This window comes from Globicephala melas, chromosome 8 (genome assembly GCF_963455315.2).
Source record: "Globicephala melas chromosome 8, mGloMel1.2, whole genome shotgun sequence".
NCBI classification, from domain to species: domain Eukaryota; kingdom Metazoa; phylum Chordata; class Mammalia; order Artiodactyla; family Delphinidae; genus Globicephala; species Globicephala melas.
Window position 1 is genome coordinate 27285459 of NC_083321.1, and position 25294 is coordinate 27310752.

At 38.5% G+C, this 25294-nt stretch overlaps 1 long non-coding RNA gene across 3 annotated transcripts in view; it reads right to left on the minus strand.

The window, feature by feature from the left end:
- Window positions 1–5132: 5132 nt before the first annotated feature.
- LOC138842775 (uncharacterized) overlaps window positions 5133–25294 on the minus strand; it is a 64961-nt gene continuing 44799 nt past the window's right edge. For all 3 annotated transcript variants that reach the window (XR_011377617.1, XR_011377619.1, XR_011377616.1), the window contains 3 exons: window positions 24267–24466; window positions 5425–5478; window positions 5133–5335 (listed from right to left, as the gene is read on the minus strand). This is a non-coding gene — a long non-coding RNA (uncharacterized lncRNA). The remainder of the gene's footprint in view (window positions 5336–5424; window positions 5479–24266; window positions 24467–25294) is intronic.

A 25294-nucleotide genomic window follows, 5' to 3' on the forward strand; every position in this document is an offset into this window, starting at 1 on the left:
TAGAAAAGCCCTCCAGTCAATATTGGCAGGGACAGTAAAATAGAAATGGCTGAGTATATTAGTTTCATATTGCTGCCTTAATGAATTACCACAAACTTAGTGACTTAAATCAACAAAAATTTCTTCTTCTACAGTTACAGAGCTCAGAGTTTCAAATAGGGTCTCAATAGGCTAAAATCAACGTGTTTGCAGGACTGCATTTCTTTTCCAGCTTCCCAAGGCTGCCTGCCTTCCTTTACTTGTGGTCCCCTTCCTCCATTTTCAAAGCCAGCAATGGCCAGCCAAGTCTTTCTCACACTGAATCACTAACGCTGACTATTCTACCTTCCTCTTCCATATTTAAGGACTTTTATGATTACACTAAGCCTCTCTGAATAATCCAGGATAATCTCCCTATTTCAAGTTCAACTGATTGACAACCTTATTCCTCCTGCAACCTTAATTCCCTTTTGAGATGAAACATAACATAAATACAGATTCTGGGGATTCAGACAGGGACATCTTCAGGAAGCCACTATTCTGCCACCACAGCTGTGCTGTTTGTGATGACTGACAACTCCACTGAGTGTCTAAGGTATCACAGGGAACAGCAAAATGTTTCTTCCTCACACACTTGAGAATAGCATGGACATGGCATAGGGTAGGTACTGGAGGACCCAGAGAGGTTGTACTGTCAAACTCAGGAGAATATAGCAAGATATTTATACAATGGACCAGGGTCTAGGAATGAAAAACCAGGTACCATGTTCATTTCAGTGGCTTCCAGCACAGAAAGATGGTGGCCAAGAAACAGATGCCCTTTTTCTCCTGACTCCAATGACTTTATGATACATAGTGGCTTGATGCCCCTACTTTCCCCCTGTAAACTTGAATGCAACCTCAGGGAGAAAAGAAATGGGAAACCTCAAATTAACTGAGTTTCCCTAGAATTGACTAAGACTAATTTTCCACTATCAATGGATTGGAGGCTCTACATATAAATTAGGTACATTTGTAGGGGTATAAAAAGCATATTTCACATTTGAGTTTATTGTTTGATATTTAATGCACATTAAACTTTCAACACTTCTTAAATTAGAATGAGCACTTTTGCTTTCTTTTGTAAAACAATTGTGTGTGTGTGTTCTCACCTGTGCTTGTACTTCTTCTCACATTCAAACTTTAGAGACAAAGATCTGGGATGACAGACCCCAGATCAGAACCTGTGTCCCATGATGTCATTATCTCCTTCTCCTTCAGCATTTCTCACAGTCTATCAGGTAAACGTTTGTAACCCATGAATGGAGCCATGAATTACTGTGAGTGCCACTAAACTCTAGGTGTTCAGAAATTTACCAACAAAAAGGGCATTTTCTCAATGTTAGGCAAATTGTTCATAAAAATCCACAGGCTTAAAGCAACCTAACTGGGAAGTTTTTTTTTTTTTTTCCTGTTCTTTTGTCTCTTAATCCCCACACTGTGGCCTGATTCCCATAACAGCTGAAATTAGCACTTTAATTTCCACATTATCTCCTTTATATTACAGATGAATAATGTGCTAGAATAAAAGGGGGCATCTTAGGGGGAATTACCAAAGATGAAAAAAAGTATTATGCTTCTTCCTGAACAGCCCTTTTATATCCTGCACTGAATTATCACTGGACTACATCTCCAGCCACTTAGTCTAGAGCCAAATCAGAAGCTATCCCTCGGGGAGACAGAAGCCTCCTGAGATAAACTTCCTGCATTACTCGCCCCACATCTTCTTTTCACTACCCACTTCAAGCCAAGTGGTTTAAGCATACTTGTCTTTGAACAAAATGCTCTAGATTGCATAGTCCTAAGGATAGTAACAGCTAAAATCTATTCAAACATTGCTTATGAGCTGAGTATTGGGCTAAACAATTCACATGCATTAGCTCATTTAATCAACCCTGTGAGGCACCTGGCAGATGCAGAAGTGGAAGTGAACAGAAGTGTAATAGCTTGTGCCAAATCACACAGCTAGTCAGTGGTAGAACTGGGATTCCAAGTGAAACCCTTTGACCCCCGTGCCCACACCCGGTAACAGTGCACAAAACACAAAGGAGACTCAACACGTGTACAACATACCAGCAAGTTCTGCTGCCTCTACTTCCAAAACCTGTTGCCGGTCCACTCACTCTTCTCCATCTTCACCAACCTCACTGTAGTGTAAGCCACCATCATCTGCTGCCTGGAGACCCGCAAAGCTTCAACTAGTCTCTTTGCTTCCTTTCGTGCCCTACGACAACCCGTGTTCCACACGGCCGCCAAGTGAACATTTTAGGCTATAAACAGACTTTCCTCTAATTTTGCTCCCATGCATGAAGCTCTCCACTGGCTTCTCCATCCCTATTCGAATAAATCCGAAGTCCTGACCATGGTCTTTAAAACCAGATACAGTCTGCCCACTTCACCTCATCTTCTCCTCTCCTGCTCATTCATCACGTTGTCCTTTTTATTTTTCCTCAAGAATGTCAAGTTCATTCTCTCTTTAGGACCATTGCACCTGCCGTTCCCTCTGCTCGTCACTCTAGCTGAATACTAGAGTATTCAGTATTCAGTACTCGTCACATAGCTGAATACTCCTTGCCATCGGACCATCAGTTCAAAGATCACCCCCTGAGAGAGACTTTTCCTCAGCTCCCACACTAAAGCCATCTGCTCCATTCTCCACTTCCCCATATGCTCTTCACGCGACACTGTGTTACCTTCTTCACAACACATCTCTATATAAAATCATCTGGTATTTACTTGTTAACTTCTTCGTTCCCTACCTCCCCTCTGTCGTTAGCCAAATGTAAAGTTCCATAAAGCAGAGACCTGTCTGTCATATTCACTACTCCATCTGCTGGGCCTAGAATATGACCTGGCACATAATAGGCATTTACTCAGTAAAAAACATGTATTGAGTAAAAATATGAATGAATTATGTAATTAATTATGTGACAGAAAGCACTTAGTTCTCTGAAGTCCTCCTATGTATATATGTATAACTTTATATATATAAAAGTTTGCTGTACACCTGAAACTAACAACATTGTAAATCAACTATACTCCAATAAAAAAAATTTTTAAATTCTATAAATATCAATATAGGTTGCTCCGCAACCGGAGAGGCCACAACAGTGAGAGGCTCGCGTACTGCAAAAAAAAACAATATGGTGGTGAGAAATGGGATATAGGGATACAGACAGAGACGCTATTAATGGTAAACTTCAAAAAGAAATAGAGAATCGGACAAAATGTGGTTTAGGTTGTTGACACTCTTCCCAGGCCTCCTATTGTATCTCTGCCACAGTACTTTATCATTTCCGTTCTTCTTTTTACTTCTCTTGAATGAAAAGTTTTGAGAGCTTATATAGCAGGTACTGTGCTAGGTACTTGGCTGCATAAATACATAAGGAATTCTAAGGCGGAGCTCAAGGTGTTCACCCAAATAATAATGATACAAATGCCCTTTCTGTGGTTTATAAGAAGTGTTTTTGAACAATGGAACATTAAATAATTATTAAGAAAAATCTAAAGGTTTTTAGTAGCAGGGGAAATAATTATACAATGAAAGTTTTTGTGAAAATATGACATCTCAAATATTAAAAACATGCATTGAAAATTACTACTGATAATTTTGATGAAGAAAACAATAATTACTAATTCCCTTTCCCTCTCCCTCTCCCTCTTCTTCTTCTCCTGGTTCTAAATCAGTCAGCTTAGGTTCACTGATGCTTTAAGAAGAAACAATCCCCAAATTTCATTTGTCGTTCATCTTCATGTCCACCATGGGGTTAGACACAGCACTGCCCCATGTTTTCTTCTTTCTTATCCATGACTAAAGGACAAGCCTCTACCTGGAACATTCCAGTCTCAAGACAGAGGTCAAAACAAATGTTTTTTTCTTGAAAGTGATGCATGCCATTTCCCTCACCTTTCATTGGTCTAAGCAAGCCACATGGCCATGCCCTATGTTCCTGATGAGGAACTGCATTCCTCCCATAAGGAGAGGCCCCAAATATTTAAAAAAATAAAATAATCTACCACAAGTTCTCCTGTACTTTCCAAATTTTCTGCAATGAGTGAATATAATATTTGTTAAAAGAAAAATATCAGAGCCTTTGACTTTTAAGTAATTTTACTTCTCTTTAAATAGAAGTGCATTTAGCTGCAAATAATAGAAAATTTGACTTTCAATGGCTTAAAAAGTAAAGCCTTATTCTCTCACATAATGAGAAGTACCTGTGTGAGGTTAGGTGGCTTCAAGCATTGGTTCAGCAACTCAGTCATATTAGAGCCAACTTCTTGTCAGTTCTCCTGACTTTTCCCTCATGTTTGCAGCCCATTTCACACATGGCTGCTGCTACTGCCACAGACCTAACATCTTCAATGAAGAAAAGAGGAAAAGGAGGTAAGAAAAGCAGTAGCCACACAAGTCCCTGTAGCAGGAAAGAAAAGGTTTCCGCAGAATTTCATCCAGCGGACTTGCCCTCATAGCCTATTGGCCAGAAATGAGTCACATGACTGCTCCCAGCTATAGTGAAGTTTGGGAAAGTGGAAACAGTATTGTTGTGATTGGCTTAGAGAAATCATGATCTTTCCTGTGGCGTGGCATATTGTTGCTTTAAGCAAAATCTGGGTTGTTAGGGAAGAGGAGTCGGGGACAGAATTTTGGCTGTCTGTCTGCCACAGAAGCCAAGAGAAGGTGGAATTTGTTCTGATAAGTGAAGTACGTAGACATCTTAGCTAGACCTGGAAAGACAATAGAATTATGCCCCATAAAGTAGAAGAACACTACTTCATAAAAGAGGTACGGCATGAGCCCCAGTAAAAAGGTGGTCTGGTAATGTCAACTAGTTCATCTGATATAACTAGAGTATACAGTGTGGAACTGCCAAGAGAAAGTAGAAGCTGGGGAGACAGGAAAGAGCCAGATGATGAATAATAATAATAGTTTTTGCATTAATTGGATGTTTACTATAGATCAGGTACTTTTACTCCTATTGTTTCATTTAATTTTTCTCAACTCCGAGTGATCTTATTCCCCCCCATTTTACATACGAGGTTAAGTAACCTGCTCAAGGTCACAGAGCTCATAAGGGGTAGAGCTAGGATTTAACTTGGTCCACGCTGTAGTGATTAAGAGCACAGCTCTGGGGCTTCCCTGGTGGCGCAGTGGTTGAGAGTCCGCCTGCCAATGCAGGGGACGTGGGTTTGTGCCCCGGTCCGGGAAGATCCCACATGCCGCGGAGCGGCTGGGCCCGTGAGCCATGGCCGCTGAGTCTGCGCGTCCGGAGCCTGTGCTCCGCAACGGGAGAGGCCACAGCAGTGAGAGGCCCGCGTACTGCAAAAAAAAAAAAGAGCACAGCTCTGGAGTCAGCCTGCCTGGAGCCCACATCCCCATCCTCACTTCATTTACACCCTGATACCTACCTCACTTCCTCCTACAGTGTCCTCCAGGGAAATGTTTTGTAAGCATTCCAGGGCCTGGAAAAGGGAAGATTAATACAGAGACTGAATCATGCACAAGATGCTTCTCCTTGTCTGTACCTCTCAAATCACAGCAAAAGGGAGATTGTTAGTAAGTTCAAAATGTTTGCTCCGCCCCCCAGCCAATTTACATTATCTGACATAAACAAGAAGGCATATGAGCCAATGGCTGGGCTATAACTCATCTACTATCAGAGAGGAGAGGAGCTTAACAATACGGCTTCCCAGAAACATCTTTCAAGCACCAGTTCAGCTGCTTAAAAATTATTGCCTGAAACACTAATAAATACTGGCGATCCAGACAATATACTTCTTCATACCAACTTTAACCATGATGTAATTTCTTTTGGCTTCCACTTTCTTCATCCAGATCCATAAGATTTCTTTAAAAAAAATCTAACTTCTTCCCCCACCATTTTTTTTAAGCAAAAGACATACATACATGATTAAAATCCATAAAATAAAAAATATATGACTATTCAAATGGTCACTTCTAAAACAGAAACATTTTCAGTGTTCTACCTTATTTTAGGGTGTCATAGGTCAGTGTTCTTAATTGGGCACTATTGTGTTGGCATCCTCGGCCACCAATAGCCCTCCCCAACCATGTGACGATCAAAAAAATAAAGCCCCACACACGTTTCCAAGCATCCCCTCTGGAGACATTTTTCCCTCTCTCTCCTTCTACCCTCATGAGAAACACTGGTTGAGATGTGACAGAATTAGGAAAGTATTTTGGTTCTATCTATCTATTCATGGGAAATGAATTGATTTCCATACCTGTAAAACGATGTACCTACTTTATTGTATAGATTACATGAAGCATGTAAAATGCAATGCTTGATACACACTAAAGTACATAGGCCCATCTAAGTGAATATGCTAGCTTGAGCTAAGCATAGCATCTAAACTTCCTCTCTCCCCGGGAAATACTTACACAGGTGAATAGAGTTTTAATTCACTGTTCCTTCTGCATCACCATATTCTTGCTCCTGTTTATTTAAGAAATGAGATGACTTGAAGCAATATTTTTAAAAAATTGAAAATAGCTGTATGATTGGTGTAAAGTAAGATACATAGAAATACTAGTGGAAGAGAGGGAAAAGTCCATTCTGGAAAAGGTGAGAATTACAGAGCAGTCATGTCATAGGGGCCCAGGCAGTTCTGTTCCCTTGATTTATAGATTTATAGGTTTAAAAATTATCTTATAGGATTTCTTATAGAGAGCCTTCCTTCAATAAGTGGGAAGTTAAACCAGAGAATCCAAAATGTTCATCCAATTTCTAAATACCTGTTGAAACTTCTGTGATTTGATCAACCTGATTTCTAGCACTAAAGACATGAATGACTTTCAATTCCTCTAACCTTGAACATTCCTTTATGTATTGTGATGACTGTACACAATAGCCTAAAAGGGAACCACTGTTCCTAAGTTGATGACTCTTTGGGAACAAAATATGGCTTCTATCCACTCAGTTACATATACATACTCAAAGACGTATAAATATTTTTGTCACAGAGATTTAACTAAGGTAAATGCAGGGGCATTTACCAAAGCCTAGCTCCTTTCCCAGAGTGATGAAACTAAAGAAAAAAAAAGGGATTTTTTTAACACCTTGTTAAATATGCTTATTTTACTGGAGATTTCAGTTTTGTACAAAACTATTCCGGGAGCTAAAAGATTTCCTTAACAGAGAAATTCACTTTGCTGGATATTTCCTATTCCTCTTCCAAGATATTCCCCATCCTGCTCTGGACCCTGGGAGGCAAAGCTTTATAGACAGTGTCAACTGGGTTCTTGGCTCTCTGTGTTCCATTTGGGTTTAACCTACCGGAGAGAACAGCAGGAGATGGGTGGATTGGAGGAAAATGAGAGGGAAGTATTTCTTCTGGCTCCCTCATTGTGTAGTCAGGGAAGGTTGGCTGTATTCCTCAACCAAATGCCACAGATTTTACCTGGCAGCCCTCACATTTGGCTGTATCTAGTCTCTCTACATCCTAATAACCATTTCCCTCCTTTTAGCCTTTTAGGTCTGGCTAAGCAATATTTTTTTAAAAATTGAATATAGCTGTATGATTGGTGTAAAGTAAGATACATAGAAATAATAGTGGAAGAGAGGGAAAAGTCCATTCTGGAAAGGTGAGAATTACAGATCAGTCATGTCATAGGGTCATATTAGCTCCCCACTGTTACCAGCCCCTGAAGATTACACCTTCCCTTGTTGGTCTCCCCAAACTCTGTAATATGTCCTTTATTAAACACTCCTCAGCCAGTTTTGAGTATGTCATCCATTTCCTGCTGGAACTCTGAGTGATACATTCACCTTTGAAACTGGCTAAAGTCTTTTCATAACTATAGTGTTGGGTCATTTGGAGCACAATGGTTCCAAGTGCTAGTGTGAGAGTCCAAATGCCTGGGTTGAAATTATGACTCAACCCTTCCTACCACGTGATCTTGAACAAATTTCTTAACTTCTACATCTCAGTTTCCTCACCTATAAAACAGAATGGATACTAGTAGAAACTACCTCATGGTAGCTATTTTGAGGATTAAAATAGCTAGAAAGATGCCTGGCACATAGTAAGTGCTTACAAATATTGACTACTTTTATTATGTCCTCATATATTCTGTATTACTCTTGGTAGTAGGCACAACATTTGTACATTACTATTAACTAAACTCCAGACTTCCTTTGGATTTTGCCAGTTTTTCCACTAATGTCATTTTGAGTTTTTTAAGAAAAAATACTAATAAAAGGGGGAAAAACTCCAGCAACTGATTGAGAAAAAAATAACACAAATAAATAACAATGTTAATTTAAGATAATTAAAATAGAGATTTTTTTTTAATGCATAAGATTAATCTTTTTGGCAAAGACTCTTGCCCACTACAATTTCTGGCTTCCCTTACAGTTATGTGTAGCCCTGTGACCAATTTCTCCCCCAGTGTAAAGAGAGTGGTATCTACATATGTAACTTTGGGGCCTGGGTTTTAAATTAAGATCTTGGGCCTCCCCCTTCAAGTCTTTCTTCCCTCTTCTCACAATGATAACAGTGGCCTAATGAAAGGCAGAGCACTTGCCTGGTCCCTAAACAACCCCGAGGAGCATCATTCAACCACCCGTTTGAGCCATTCACATGGTAAATATTACATAAGAGAGAAATAAACAAATCTATCCCTTTCATTTATAATTTAAAAAATGGATTTTTAGCCAACTAGAAATAAAAGGGAATTTTCTTAACCTGATAAGGAAATATCTAACAAAAGCCTATAGCAAACTTCCTACTTAATAGTAAAAGTTTAAAAGCATTCTCATTAATGTAAATAATGAGATAAGGACACCAACCATTTTCACTGCTATTCAACCTTGTACTAGAGACTTTGACACTACAACAAGACAAGAAAAGGAAATATGGTCTATAAGACTTAGACAGGAATACACAAAATTGTCATTATTTGCAATACTATAGATTTGTTTACATAGAAAATAGAATAAAACTATGATTATTAAGATGTATGAGAATGTGGCAATTTTTCTGGATACAAAAATCCATAGCGTTCCTGTAACCAACCATTAAGTAGTTTCAAACAATTGGATTTCCATATAGAAAAAAATTAAATTAAATTTGTAAATTATGCATGCCAAAAAATTAATTTCAGATTGATCAGATACCTACAAGGGAAAATAAAACTGTCTATCAGAAGAAGGTATATGAAAATAGCTAACTTTATGAACTCAAGGTAAAGATGCACTTTATAGGCAATATACCAAAACATCAAGGCATAAAGGAAAAGTTTGATAAATCAGCTTCTGTTTATCGCTTCTGTCACTTACTGTCCATCAAAAGATGCCCAAAGTAAAAGGAAATAATAAACCACAAACAGGTAGAATATACTCACGATGCACATGACTAACCAAGAATTGATATGAGGATATACAAATCACTTCAAGGAAATATGGAAAAGATGAATATCCAATGGAAAAAATAGGAGGCTATTACGAATAGACAATTCACAGAAGAAATAAAAATGGCAAATAAACTTATGAAAAGATGCTTAACGCAGAAAAATTCTGAGAATATTATTCTCCCTATATATTAAACCCACCATCAGAATTTTTTTTTTTTTTTTTTTTTTTTTTTTTGCTGTACGCGGGCCTCTCACCGCTGCGGCCTCTCCCGTTGCAGAGCACAGGCTCCCGACGCGCAAGCTCAGCGGGCCCAGCCATTCCGCGGCATGCGGGATCCTCCCGGACCGGGGCACGAACCCGTATACCCTGCATCGGCAGGCGGACCCCCAACCACTGTGCCACCAGGGAAGCCCCAGAATTTTTTAAATGTTAATTTTCTGTCATCATACCTTCAGATTTTTTTTAATGTAAAAAATCTAAGCCGGGCTTCCCTGGTGGTTGAGAGTCTGCCTGCCAATGCAGGGGACACGCGTTCGTGCCCCGGTCCGGGAGGATCCCACATGCCGCGGAGCGGCTGGGCCGGTGAGCCATGGCCGCTGAGCCTGCGCGTCCGGAGCCTGTGCTCCGCAACGGGAGAGGCCACAACAGTGAGAGGCCCGCGTACCGCAAAAAAAAAAAAAAAAACCTAAGCCATTGCTGATAAACCTGAAGTCCCCTTCATTTCCTCTCTAGTACTATCTAGTTCCCAGATTCACCTTGGAGCAATAACAACCACACAGTGTGTATGTATAGTCCAGTCCATGCTTTTATATGTATATTTTAGATATAAACATTGTTGTGTTGTTTTCAGTATGTACTTAATGAAATTTTTTCTTTCAAAAAGTGAAACTAGAAGCGGTCAGAGCCTGACATTCAATCCCTGAATAAGCCTGACTTTAAAACCCACACTTTTCCCGTTAAGAATGATCATGTGGTACTTTCAAAACAATGAAAATCTCCTTCTGGATCTCAGAACCAGACTGTTGTCCTGGGTGCCAAAGCTCTAGGGCTTTCCTGGCTGGGATGGGTGGAGCACGAGGCAGAGCAGAGCCCTGGACAAATTGGGGTCTCTAAGAGCTGGAAGTGCGACCCTTGTGAAAACCCGTCAGAGAAATCCAAGCTTTAAGACCTGGAAAGACTAACAATAAACCTGCAACTCATCAGAGGCAGAACATAAAGCTGGGTAGCAGGACCAAGAGTCCAACATCAGTAGAGATGGTGGTCAAATGAGGGCACTGTCTCAGGGCCTCATTGCAGCAAACGAGAGCACTGTCTCAGGGCCTCTGGCCTTTGTAAATTATAGACATATGATATCATCAAGTCCAGCTGGCTTAAAGGACCAGGGAAGGAACCAACATTTTCCCTCCTGAAATTAATGATTTATGGCTATAGAAGACTTTTTTTCTCCCTTCATGTCAAGATTAAAAGAAAATAAATCTTTCCATCCCTACCCACCCCCCTTTACCCTGTCATCCCCTGGCTTAAGAAGAAGCAGATAATAGGGCCCCAAAGCAGAGTAAAGGACAGGAAGTAATCCCACCCATTTTTGCCCTCTCCAAGAAAATGTTGCTATCGTAATGGTGGGAGCACAAGGCTGTCTCAGCTTTTTGATGAATAAAAGGATCATAGAAAACCAACCTCACTGTGGGGCCTGCCGATGGATGCTTGACTGAGGAAGAAAGACGAGCAGGTGAAAATGGGTTGCAAGGGGGTCAAAAAAGTCAATATAAAAAATAAGACAGAATCCTAGGAGCGCAGTAAAATTCTTCAGCTTTCATAACCCCACCACAGTTGTGTCAGATTCACTGGGTCAGTTAGCTGCCTACTCTATCTTCCTCTACTGTTAATAATAGGCAATATCCTCTCCCTTTAAAGAATGAAAATGAAGGATTTGTGGTTATAGTAAGCTATCATTAAAAGCACATGAATTCCTAAAAGCCTCTGAAAATAAATTAGTCTTCACATTACCATCTGCAACAATTTCACCTCAGCTAGTGATCCCATTAGCCCTGTGCCCTTTAAATAGGAGAGGGCTTGGATATCACTTAAGGAAAGTTCTCCAAGGGAACCAAGTGGTTGCAGAGATCAAAAAGAGAAATTCCAAATATGGCACCTGCACTCTCACATCGCTCCAGAGCCAGGACCCCAGTGCCACGCGAGGGACACCTACTGAGCCATCTCTCGAAGATGAAGACAGACTCTCTAGTACAAGTCATCAATAAAACTTCAGGATGACTGAAAACAAGAAGGGAATCTGCACATTCAGATTTAAGAATAACCCACTATAATTTTATCTGCAGATCTCCGCTTTCCAATAAACCAGGACAAGTTTGAAACCATTCTCTGGACCTCTCTGCAGCATCACATGCTGCTAACACTGCCTCCTTTTGGAATTTATCTTTTCCCCTGGTGTACTGGGTTGGATAGTGTCCCCCTAAAATTTACGTATACCCCAAACCTTGAAATGTGACTTCACTTGAAAATAGGGTCTTTGCATATGTAATTAGTTAAGATGAGGTCATACCAGAGTAGAGGGGACACTTAATCCAATACGACTGGTGTCCTTATAAGAAGAGAAGAAGAGACACAGAGACAGAGACATATAGGGGAGAACTCCATGTGACAACAGAGGTAGAGATAGGAGTGATGCGTCTTCAAGCCAAGGAATACCAAGGATTGCTGGCAATACCACAGGCTAAGAAACAGGCATGAACATTCTCTCTCTGAACACCTAAGAAGGAACCAATTTCTGCCAACACCTTGATTTCAGACTTCTGGCCTCCTGAACTATGAGAGAATACACTCCCGTTGTTTTAAGCCACCCAGTTGCTGCGGTTGTAGCCCCTGGAAAATAATACACCTGGCTTCTGTAATACCACATTCTTTGGTGTCACACACTGTCTAACCACTAAACTACCTGACCCTCAAATGATAGAGTTTTTCCAGCCTCTGTCCTAGGCACCTTCGTTTTCTTTCTCTAATCTCCCTGCAGCTGACCTCATCACTTTTCATGACTTCCATTACAATCATCATACAGTTGAATTGTATTGGATGTTGAGTTATATTAGTTCTTTCCATATTTTGGATATTAATCCCTTATCGAGTATATTGTTTGCAAACTTCTTCTCCCATTCAGTAGGTGGTCTTTTTGTTTTGTTGATAGTTTCCTTCACTGTGCAAAAGCTTTTTTACTTTGATGTCGTCCCAGTTTATATTTTCTTTTGTTTCCCTTGACAGACACACATCCAAAAAAATATTACTAAGACCTGATGTCAAAGAGTGAACAGCCTATGTTTTTTCTAGAAGTTTTATTGTTTCAGGTCCTACATTTAAGTCTTTAATTCATTTTAAATTTATTTTTTGTGCGTGGTATGAGAAAGTAGTCCAATTTGATTCTGTTGGGTATTTATCCAAGAAAAATGAAAACACTAACTTGAAAACATACATGCACCCCTATGTTCATTGCAGCATTATTTACAATAGCCAAGATATGGAAGAAACATAAGTGCCCATCAGTATATGAATGGATTAAGAAGATGTGATATATAGATATACATACATACATATATATAATGGAATATTATTCAGACATAAAAAAGAATGAAATCTTGCCATTTGTGACAACATGGATGGACCTAGAGGGTATTATATGCTAAGTGAAATAAGTCAGACAGAGAAAGATAAATACTGTATGGTTTTATTTATATATGGAATATAAAAAACAAAATGAATGAACATAACAAAACAGAAACAGAGTCATGGGTAGAGAATAAACAGGTGGCTGCCAAAGGGGCGGGGTGTAGGGGAAGGAGAGTAGTGGGTGAGGGAGATTAAGAGGTACAAACTTCCAGTTGCAAAATAAATGAGTCACAGGTATGAAATGTACAGTGTGGGGAACAGCCAATAATTATGTAATATCTTTGCATGGTGACAGATCATAACTAGACTTACCATGGTAATCGTTTAGAAATGTATAGAAGTAACAAATCACTATGTTGTGTAACAGGAATTAACATAGTGTTGTAAGTCAGTTATACTTCAAAATCAAACAAACAAACAAACTCATAGAAAAAGAGATCAGATTTGTGCTTGCCAGAAGACGAGGCAGGGGAAGAGGGAATTGGATGAAGGTGGTCAAAAGGTACAAACTTCTAGTTATAAGATAATTAAATACTCGGGATGAAATGTAAGTAACATTGCAACATGTTACATATGAAAGTAAATCCTAAGAGTTCTCATCACAAGGAAAAAATTTTTTTCTATTTCTTTAATTTTGAATCTGTATGAGACGAGGGATGCTTGCTAAACTTCTTATGGTAATAATTTCATGATGTATGTTAGTCAAATCCTTATGCTGTACACTTTAAACTTACACAGTGCTGTATGTCAATCATATCTCGATAAAACTGGAAGGAAAAAAAGAATGTCTTAATATGTTTGACAGCCGTGAGCTAGAAATTTCTTTACCTCTACAGGGCTTCTGGGTCTAAAGTCAAAGCTGAGTCAGCAGACACCCATGCAAGAATGTCATTTCTACAGAAAGCAGCTGTACTCGAAATTTGAAAAACTCTTACCTTTTGTTCATACTACAAGAGTGTAAATTTTTAAATTTGGATTCTATTTTTTTTACCTCCTAATTTAATTTTTAAAGGCATGACAACTTTCATATTGATAAGGTTTTCACAACCACGAAAGCATTACAGAGATTTTTTTTTCCTACCCTAAAGATCAAATGTCTTACTGGATACGGAATAACATTAGACAGTTGCAACAGTACAACACTTTTGAGAAAAAAACTCATGAAGAAGTTGAAAATATGAAGACAGGCCAAGGTGAACGGTGGGGATAAGATTTGATCAGATACTGAGGGAGATCAGATATCCAGGGTGGGATTTCTTGCTAAAGTGACTTAGCAAGATCCTTGCTACCACTGGGTAATGTAAAGAGGAACACAGAATTCCAAACATTGAAGCCTCCAGGAGAATAGGATTCGGAGGAGACTGACAAAGCTTGGTCAAGGAGGTAATATTGTCATTTGAAACATACACATCTAAGTCAAATGCAGAATACCAAGGAAAGATTGACAGTACTTTGCTAAAATCTCAAGAAAACCACAAATGCCACTGTGAGCATTCAGTGATATCAAATGTTATACATTCATCTTTGGTTTATCTTTAGATATTTTTATGGAAAATTTTCTTCCTGCCTTTCTGAAAGGTTCTATGAGTCTTAAGTAATTAAAAGCTGATTAATTATAAAAAAAACTATCACCTCTCCGTGATGAGTTAATTTGTCCACTGTGCTTGCTTTGAAATGTCTATTTTCAGTGTAATGATGAAATTATGCACCTTTCCTCATTAAATCTTGGCATCCTATCAAAATTAAATGTGTTGAGCCTGACAAAGTGGAAAATTCTATTGGAGTTCACTTTTTTACATTAAATAGTATACATATGGTGATTTTTTAAAAAAACTTTTTTCTGCATATTTATGAAAGCTTTTGAAGTGTCCAAGAAAGAGCTCTGAATAGGAATTGAGACACTCAGTCTCCACCCTGCCTATGCCACAAACTAGTTGGCTGGCCTTAGAGTCTCTTCACATATAATAATGATTAAAAGAGTACATTTCCTACCTCCGTACTTGGAAGGGTTTCTATGACACTCCAAGAACAAAACATGTGTGGAAGAGTTTAAAGAGTTAAAGTTCTATGCAAATACAAGGAATCATTATTGTTACTATTTTTTATCAAGATTTTTTAAGAAGGCAAAGCATTAACACCAACTTCATAGATACAATGAACAGATTGGTGGTTGTCAGAAGCTGGGGTGAGGGGTGGGTGAAATGGGTGAAGGAGGTTAAAATAAAATGATTAAGTCCTGGGGATGTAACGTACAGCATGGTGACTATAGCTAACAATATTGTACTGTGTATTTGAAAGCTGTTAAGAGAGTAGATATTAAATTCTCTAATCACAAAAAAATAAAATCTGTACCGATATAAAAAATAAAAGAAGACAGAGCATTACATGGAGAACAAGAAGAGCAAGGCAGGCACAATCTACAAAATATGGATGAATCATAGTTAATTAATAAAAGGTTTCAAGTTATTGATGGATAACAGTTAATTAGTGGTCATCATCACAACCATCAGTGATCACCAGTATGCAAAACATGAAACACTTCCAAATAACTGAATAATTGCCGTAATAAAGGCAAAATATCCAGATGTTGGAAACCATCAAGTGAACGATTTAGAATAATTTAGACTCGTCTAAAAGTAAAAAGGATTCGTATCACTGCTGATAGCATAAATCAGCATAACCTCTCTGCAGGGAAGTGTGACTATGCATGTTAGGAGACTTCAGAATGGACAGAACCTTGTACACAGGAATTATGTTTTTAGAAACTTCACCTAAACACATAATCAGGGATATGTTCAGAGTTATGTACAAAAACTCACAAAGTGGAAACCACAAGGAGATTCTGCTTCATACCCAGTAGGATGGCTATTATCCAAAAACAAACAAACAGAAAACAGTAAGTGTAATAAGTGTTGGCAAGGATGTGGAAAAAATGGAAGCCTTGTGCATTCCACAGAGTAGAAAAGTAAAATGTGGCAAACAGTATGGAAGTTCCTCAAAACACGAAACATAAAATTACTGTATAATCCAGAAGTTCCATTTCCATTCATACACCTAAAAGCGTTGGAAGCAGAGACTTGGAATAGATACTTGTATACCAATGTTCATAGCGGCATTATTCACAGTAGCTAAAAAGGGGAAACAACTCAAACATTCATCAGTGAATGAGTGGGTAAACAGAATGTGGTATAGACATACAATGGAATATTATTTAGCTTTGAAAAGGAATTAGATTCTGATATATGCTGTAACTTGGATGAACCAGAAAACACTATGCTAAGTGAAATCAGACACAAAGGAACAAATATTCAATCAAAGTATGATTCCACACATATGAGGTACCTAGAACAGTGAAATTTACAGACAGAAGGTAGAATAGTGGCTACCAGGGGCTGGGGGAGGGAGTTATTGTTTAATGAGTACAGAGTTTCAGTTTGGGATGATAAAATATATCTGGAGATATATCTAGGTGATGGCTGCACAACAATGTGAATGTACTTAAGGCCACAGAACTACACAATTAAAAAGGTTAAATGGTAAATTGTATGTTATGTGTATTTACCATAATAAAAAAGGGGGGGCAAGAAAACTCACAAAGGTTTACACCGTAGCATTCTTTATGCTAGTGAAAATAGGAAATAATTTACTGACCAACAATAGGGGTTGAATTAATAGGAGTTGTATATATAGTGTACAGATTCGATGGTATACTATGCAATCACTGAAAATCATTTACATGTTCCAAAAAAACTTGTACAAGAATGTTTCCAGCAGCTTTACTCAAAATAGCAAAAAACTGGGAAATAACTCAAATGTTTATTAACTGGAGAATAGAAAACCTAACCAAATTGTGGTATATTCATATATCACATGACGTTCCACTCAGCAATAAAAAAGATGGAACTGTGTGTAGCAACATGAACAAATTACAAAAGCATTATGTTGAGGAAAATATGCTAAACCTAAAAGACTAAAAACTGTATGATTCCATTTAAATAAGCTCAAGGACAGGTAAATCTAAACATGAGTTATCTTTGAGGTAATGTTAAGAACTGACTGGAAGGAGGAATAGTTCTCTGTCTGAATTGTGTCAATTATGTGGTTGTATACATTTGTAAAACTCATCAAATTGTACAGTGCATTGTAAGATTTACTTTAATAAACTTATTGAGAAGGAATGTGCATTTATGTGGAAGTATTTTCATAGTATGTTCCTGAAGGTAAAATAGAGACAATAAAAACAATAGATGCTTCATGATGCTGGAAGGAAGGATGGAAGGAGAGAGGGAGGGAGGGAGGGAGGGAAAGAGGGAGGAAGACTAAAGGACATAAAAGTGTGATAAGCATGGCAACTTTGGGGTGGAAGAAATATGAGTCACTTTTTCCCTTTCTATTTTCTGTGTTTTTGAAGTTTTCCACATTACGCATTGATGATATTTTTGAAGAGAACAAAACAAATTTTTAAAATTATGAAATGACCCCCCCAAAAAGTGTGAGTTTAGGAAGATAGTCAGATTTTTCTTATAATTCAACTATGTATTCAATATATATTCAATACTGGCTTTTTTCAAGATTGTTTTTTGGAACAAAATTCAAAACATGAGTTAGCCTACATTTCTGCAAACTTTGGTGTCATAGGCAGAGGGTAAGATTATTCAAGATATGTTAATAAGCTTTAAAAAAATTAACTGGGTGTCACCCTACTACAATTTTCAACACGATGCATAATTTGGGAAGTGCAACTTTCTGTTAGAACAAAGAGGAGAGATGCAGATGATCTTTGAGAGAAGGGTTGGTTTTTGAGTTTTGAGGAGACCTGTTTTCAAGGCTAGATTTCGGTTCTGCTTTAGGAAAAATCCAATGAAACAACAATAAATTTTTTAAAACTGTCATGGTATCTTCAAAATGGATTTACAATATGACATATATGGGAAAGGAAAAAAAGCTCATGAAATTGAATGTTGGTTCCCTAAAATCTATATATCTGATAATGTGGTGGTTAACCATGTCAGAAATCAATTTTCCCCTTCATCTTGAGAAAATTGAATTAAAATGTTTTTTTTTGGTTTCCCATGTTTAGAATTTTGAAAAGTAGATTAAAGAGAACAAATATCTCTATTGACTTTTTTTCTAGAACTTGAAGTAATTTGATGTGTGGCCAGGTTATATATAATATGCCACTGTTTGCGTCATCTCCTAAAGCAGAGATGGAAAGAAGCATTTAGATTTTTCCCTATTAAGCATGATGAATTTTAATATTCCAAAGGTTGTTTGCGATAATTTAGTCTAGGGTAAAGGAAGAGGTTTTCATCTCAGATGTTACCTCTACTGCATTGATGGTTTTCCTGGATTGCTAGACCAAAAGAGATTCAGAAGCTACATCCAAGCTGAACAGGACAATGGGCTATAACTGATTATCAAACTTTGACCTGGTCATGGAAAGGGAGAGTGGTAGTAAGCATGCCAAAAACTTGCTGTCCCAGCTTTAGCCTAACTCACTGATTTTACAAAGGAGGAAAACAAGGCCCAAAGAGTTGAATTTATTGATTCATAAGATGGATGAAATGCCCAGTAGAGCCCATTCTTTTCAGCATCTTCCTCCACCGTTAATGCCTATTCTTCATCAGGTTTATGAGCTCGTAAAATTTATCTCCCTTTCCCATTATCCCCATATTAATTCCTTCTTTTTACCTCTACCCCCACTTGAAGATTATCACTCCTATCTCTTCTCTGGAAGGCACTGAAGTATATCTGTTGGCATCTCATCTCTTCAGAACTCAAGGTGTCAATTATTTAAAAATGAAAAAAATTTATTATCACACAATTGTTAGATTGAGTCCCCACAATTATAGACATTCTTTAATTACAGCCTATTTGAACCGAATCTTGTTCATTTTCTTGGCTTGAATATTTATCAATATTTGGGGGAGTATGGCCCATGGAAGATTGAGGGGAAGATATTTTTTAGACAGAAGTTGGATTAAATTGTCTAGATTTGACTATCCTTCAACAGAAGGTTTCCAACTTGCCTGTCGTCACTTCTGCTGTCCATCAAAAAAATATTTCAACTCTTTAGATTACAACTTTGAGACTTGGTCCCACTCCCCCTTACCCTCTTCTGCCTCTTTCTCCATATTCTAACCATTAATGTTAGTGGTATTATTTTTTTAAATGAAGGTAAAGCTCTTCAAAGATGAAGAACCCAAATCATGTAAGGAAAGCATGTCTGTAAAATCTCTATATGGACACTGAAATTCTCAAGGATAATGATAGAATTTATATATAAAAAGGAAAAGATGATCCAAGTACCCCACAACCTAGTAGCTAAAAACCACAATTATTTAATATCTAGCTCATGTTCTGTGAGTTGGCTGAGATGACAGGGACAGCCATAAAGGCTGGGGCAGCTCTTCTAGTCTAGGTGGAATCAGCTGACCTTTGTCGTTGGTTGGCAGCTCTGCCGGGGATGGATGGTCTAGAACGGCCTCACTCACCTGTCTGTGGGTGAGACAGTTGACAGAGGCTTTATTACCTATGGAGAATGAACAGGAGATGAGAAGTTGCCAGCATAGAAGGGAAGAGTGTGGTAAAGACAGGGAATGGGCTCTCATGGGATCTGGAAGTTACAATGAGAATGTCCCTTCTGTGTCCTCACTCCATAGTTCTTGGAGTAACTCACAGAGAGTGGTCTCCACTTAAGACAGCTACAAAGGAAGTAAGATCCTCAGGGAAGAACAGTGTTTCCATTAAGAGAGGAGGAAACTCAAACATGTAGATAAACAATAATGAACTGTGGACTCCTGGACACACTGTGGGAAGAGTTGAGAGAAGAAGAGGAAGAGAGTGACTAATAGGAGGGCAGTAGAAGGACAGAGGAGTTTAGGCATTAGAACATGAAAGAGAAAATATTTGCGGTGGTATCTAAAGATGACAGGGGTAAGAGGCAAGAAATAAACAAACCTCAAGGCTCTTAACAGAAATTTGACCAAGGGGCAATTATCAGACTGACACTGACATTGGCCCCCATGTTTACAGAACCTCTGCATCTTCCTGCACAAAGCTCCAGATATCACTGTGGGTCAGGGTGGTAGAGTTGCCAGATCTAGCAAAGAAAATACAAGATGTCCAATAAAATCAGAATCTTGCATAAATATGGAATATATTTTTTAGTATGTCTCATGCAACACTTGGGCCATATTTTTACTTAAACATTATTCTTATTTGTCTGACATTCAGAGTTAACTGTGCACCCTGTATTTTACCTGGCAACCCTGGGGTGAGGGAAGGAAATGGAGCAGGTGCTGAGCAGGACTGATCACAGCTATCACCCCTGGCGGCTAGTTAGGACAGAACCGGATCTAGAACCACCACGTCCTGTGATTTCTAGTTGGGTGCCCTTCCCTGCTTCCATTTACCAGAGAGGTTTTATTTTTCTTCTCTCTACCTCCACCCCGACCTCACCTCTCTCCCATTCATCCCATCAACACTCCCACGTTTTCTTCCTTCTCTTTTCTTAGCCTTCAGATCTCCTGGTGCCAAACCACGGCTCTCCCCTCCTCTCCACCATTCTCTGACCTTGCCAGTCAATTTCATGCTCCTTCTAAAATGAGCATTTCTACTCCACCATCGACATGTGCAGATTTTTGTCTCCAGAAGAAGGGGAGGGGTAAAATTGCCAACTACTATAAATGGAAGACGGGGTACTCCTTCAATCACATCCTCAATCCCCAACCCTGATGCCAATGCTGAAAGAATATGTCCCTAATTTTGCAAATCAGGAATGAAGGTGACACCCGCTAAGAAACATCAAATAAAACATTTAAATGTATTTAGATTTCATATCCTCAGGTTGAGGAAAGTTAAAATATAACTGATTATGGAAACCCTCAGGGTTTGTAGGAAAGGCTGCTTCTTTTAGGAAGCAGTGAATAAATAGCAAAATGAAGTACTTAAAATTGGTTTACAATACACCTCAGCACAGAGCCAATAAATTAATAAAATCTGATAAGTTTTCAGATCCCTTGAGGGGTGAAATGCAGCTTGCAACACAGCGAATTTGCAGCAATATCACCGAACAGGGAAAGTTAATTTTTTCATTCCCTATGTGGCAAGGTCTAGCTAATTTTTCACTGCCAACTCCCTTTTTATAAAAATATATAGCTCTTAGTACACAATGCTTAATCGTGATCTTCACATCATTCTTTTTTTTTTTCCAATTGTTTTCGAGGAATTCCAACTTACAAACGAGGTGAACAGCAGATGACTTTTATCTTTTTTACTCAAGTATTTTCAGTGCACTCAGTAATCAGTGGGGTACACTTATTCTGGTGTTAGGCAGGGAATTGCATACCCAGCTCCTATTACTGTTCATAAATTATTGTTCCCATATGCACCACCCTGAAAATGTACCTCAGTGGGCTTTGTTTGGGCTGTGTATACTCCTGTCATCAGTGGTGGTAGGAATCTCACCAGAAATCTGAAAAAGACCAATTAAAAGGCAAATCCACTCTTCCCAATCCAATAACACTGACCAGAGCAACAGAACATAAGGAGATAAATGTGAATTATTTTCCATGTTTTGCATAATCATTGTAAATTTTAAAATACATTTCAGCATTGAACACAACATAATGTCCCCTGGAGAGTTCTGCTTACAAACCTTTTTAAAGGTACAGTGATCTCAGATATTTTGCATTAAGGCAGTTCTGATGGTTGGTGCTTCAATGGCCACAAAATTAAGTAATAACATAAAGAACTCCCATCTTTATTTAGAGCACATATCAAACACTTTGACACAGCTAAGAGCCATCACATAATGCCACAGTAGGACATTTTAGTTAACTCCCTTGTCTGATTAAATAATGTTACTATACGGTTATGATGATTTCCAGGATCTCAACTTGGGAGTGGTCCCATCTCACAGAGGCCCATAGGGGCGTCCTATAACGGTCTGTAGAATAAGATATTCTTCAGTTTATTGGCTTTTGAGTACATCGGATGGAGTAGGACACCATCCCTATCCTTAAGCAGCTCCCAATCAAGTAAGGGAGCTTGAAAGATGCGTCTAGAGCAAAAAGGATGAAGATGCCTGGAGTACAGAGGACTCCAGGAAAAGAGGCACATGTGACCCAGGTTTTCTTTTTGCCCCTCTTTTAGGAGCACTGATCTTAATTACTATTTATAATTTATTTATAATTTGAAAATATTTCAAATGTTTTTGTTTTATTTACAAAACTTTTCTTCACAGATAAAGATTTCTTTCAGAAGAGGTGTCCTCAGTAAAATAGCTACCACTTCAAAACAAAACAAAATAATCTCATGACACAATAATATACAATGGTTGGTCAAATAAAAATAAACACCCTAGATGAAAAATGAAACAGTGTTGTCACTCACATGGAGGAAAAGTGAGCTAGTTCTGTAATAGTAGCAAACCTGATGATCTAAAATACGCTGCCAGATTCCTGAGCAGTTTGCTTCTATCTCCGTATCTATTTTATCTTTATTAGGGAAGTTGATGAAGCCTTTGATGTTCCAAAAATGCAATATGGGATGAATTAAACATCATTTTCACAGTCATGTGTGCAGATTTGGACTTGAGATTTTTTTTTAACTCAGCCGACCAGTGTCCTAAGCAGTTTTCCTTATTATTAACATCTTCTCCCACCAATTTCTTTCCCAGCCTGATACCTCATCCTGATTAATGGACTGGTAGCAGGGACAACTTTTTTTAAATGATGTTTTGCTTAAAGCATCTGTTTATGTTTCAACAAAACAAATAAAGTCAGGTATATTAAGGAATATGGTGTTTTAGAAACAAAAAACAACCAAGATTAGAGGAAAGTTAACTGTTCCCTCGGGAGAAACCCTGGTGGTTAAACTGATTCATCAGCAACAATACAGAAATTGTTTTAATGGTGTTTTGAACATCTTATTCTGGAAAAAGTAATACCCAGCCTCACAAAGGTTGAAATCAAGGCTATCCATCTGGAAGACTGACAGTAATTGAGAGCGATATTTCATAAAGTCTGTTAAAGCCAGTAGGGTGAGCATATAGACACTTAATGAAGTACCTTCATCCTATCAAATATTTTTCATGCTGAACTGGTTAATACCACTGAGAACAATTAATAATGATTCAGGAAGGGGACAGAGGTTTACATTTTAGGGCTGGGTTCTTTGGGCAAAAACCATACTTCAAAGCTTACTTAATAACAATTGAAGAGAAATCACACAGGAAACAAAACCAAAGTCTTCTGTCTATAGATGAGCAGAAGGGCACCTATGGAGTTTATCTTAGCTTTCTCTTCCCAATTAAAAATACAACATTCCTGGGACTTCTTTGGCAGTCCGGTGGTTAAGACTCCATGCTCCCAGTGCAGGGGACACGGGTTTCATCCCTGGTCGGGGAACTAAGATCCCACATGCCGTGCAGAGCAGCCAAAATAAATAAATAAATAAAATAAAGTAAAATTAAAAAAAAAAAAATACAACATTCCATTCTGTCTGTTTTTATTTCCCAAGCTCAATTTAAAATTTTAACTCTCCTAAATATTCTTTTGAAGGGTAGGGAGAAGTCCTTTCTTCACGAGTGAAATCTGTGGCAGCTTTTCTCTGTCCTTTAAAAACTGTAGTCATTAAATGCACACCGCCATCACTAGAGTACGTCAGAGAAACTTCAAGATTTGTCACAGCAGCAATCCATCACGAGCACGGGAAGGTATAAACAGGGTAGGATCCACCTCAGGCAGAACATCCGTATTAGAGGCTTAAATTTTTTTTTCTCCCTTCGCCCAAACTACAGATTAGTGTCCTTCTATTACAGGCTTTGGTTTGCCTTGATAAAGACTGTTTGTTACAGCCCGTGTTGGGGGCAGAAGTTCTTTAGTAAAACTTGTCATTATTTATGTACCAGAAAGGAAAACCTTGTCTATTAAATTAATTAGAATGTGACCTGAAAAGGAATATTTTTGATCAGTGAAAACAGAAGTCTTCGGGGAAAGGGGAAAAAAGGCAGAAAGGTTCATAATACAGAGCTGCATTGTTTGCAGAAAGCCTGCTGCTTCCTTTATGCCTAGCTGAACCATGCCAGGAGCCCTCTTGAATTTCTACAAGAATACAGTTTCAGATCATCTGCATTCAGGGCCAGAGTCATGGCCCTGGAACCGATAATTGCCTCTGACAGGATTTAATTACCTTCTCTAGGACCTTTTCTCTGTTTGATTGGAGACCACCCCCTGCCTCCGATCAAATCAGACAGTAATAACACGCTGAAGCGCAGCAGCCAATCACGAGTCAAGTCTGAACAGTGACCTTGCTGAGTCGAAGCTGATTGGTGGTGTCAGCCTTGTCAACGGTGTCAGGGAACCGTCAGACAAGAAAGAGCGAGGGGGGAGCTGAGGAGAGTGAGGGGAGATAAGAGAACAGCATTAATGCTAATGGAGATTGTCAGCATTCAAGACTCCAGGCCGCCTTACCAGCGGCCTTGCACAAAAACAAAAATATGAGAGAACTCATACAAGTCTAAAATATTCAGAAGGGGAACATTTGTGCTTCTCCAATTTGGGGAATCTATTCAAGGTATAATTCACATGCAATTCAGATCCAGCGACATACACACGCGCTTGATGTGACAGAATAATTTTCATGAGAAGAAAAAGCCCCACAAAACTTAGCCAGATGAATTGGGGGCGGGTGGAGGGGAGGAATAAACTACTGCTCCATGACTTTCTGTTGTCTTTTTTTTTTTTTTTTTAACTAGACCCCTGAGAATGCTGGTATTTAAGAAGCACCACAAAACTCTGGTTTTAATAGTAACCTGCTTTTAATATTAGCAGTCGCTGTATTATTTATGACCACTTTAGTGTGGGATATAAGTCCACCTATAATGTTAACAAAGAATAATACATTCATTAAATGGCCAATCTTTATGTACATACAGTTTTAAGATAATTTATAGCAAGGGCATAATTCTGGTCATTTTCAAAAATTAGTTTAAGCTATAAAATTTGGTTAACCTTTATTCCATCAAAAAAGAAAAGAAAAAAAGAGCTCTTTGCTGCAGAAAACAACACCAAGGCATCAGTGAGTTATAATATGCAGAAAGTCTGTTACAAAATAGTAATCAATTGAGATTTGGAAGAGAAGTAGAACGTGTTATTAGGGTTGTACTAATTTGGAGTTTAGTTTATTCATTACATTTGTCTATAAATTACCTTCCCCAT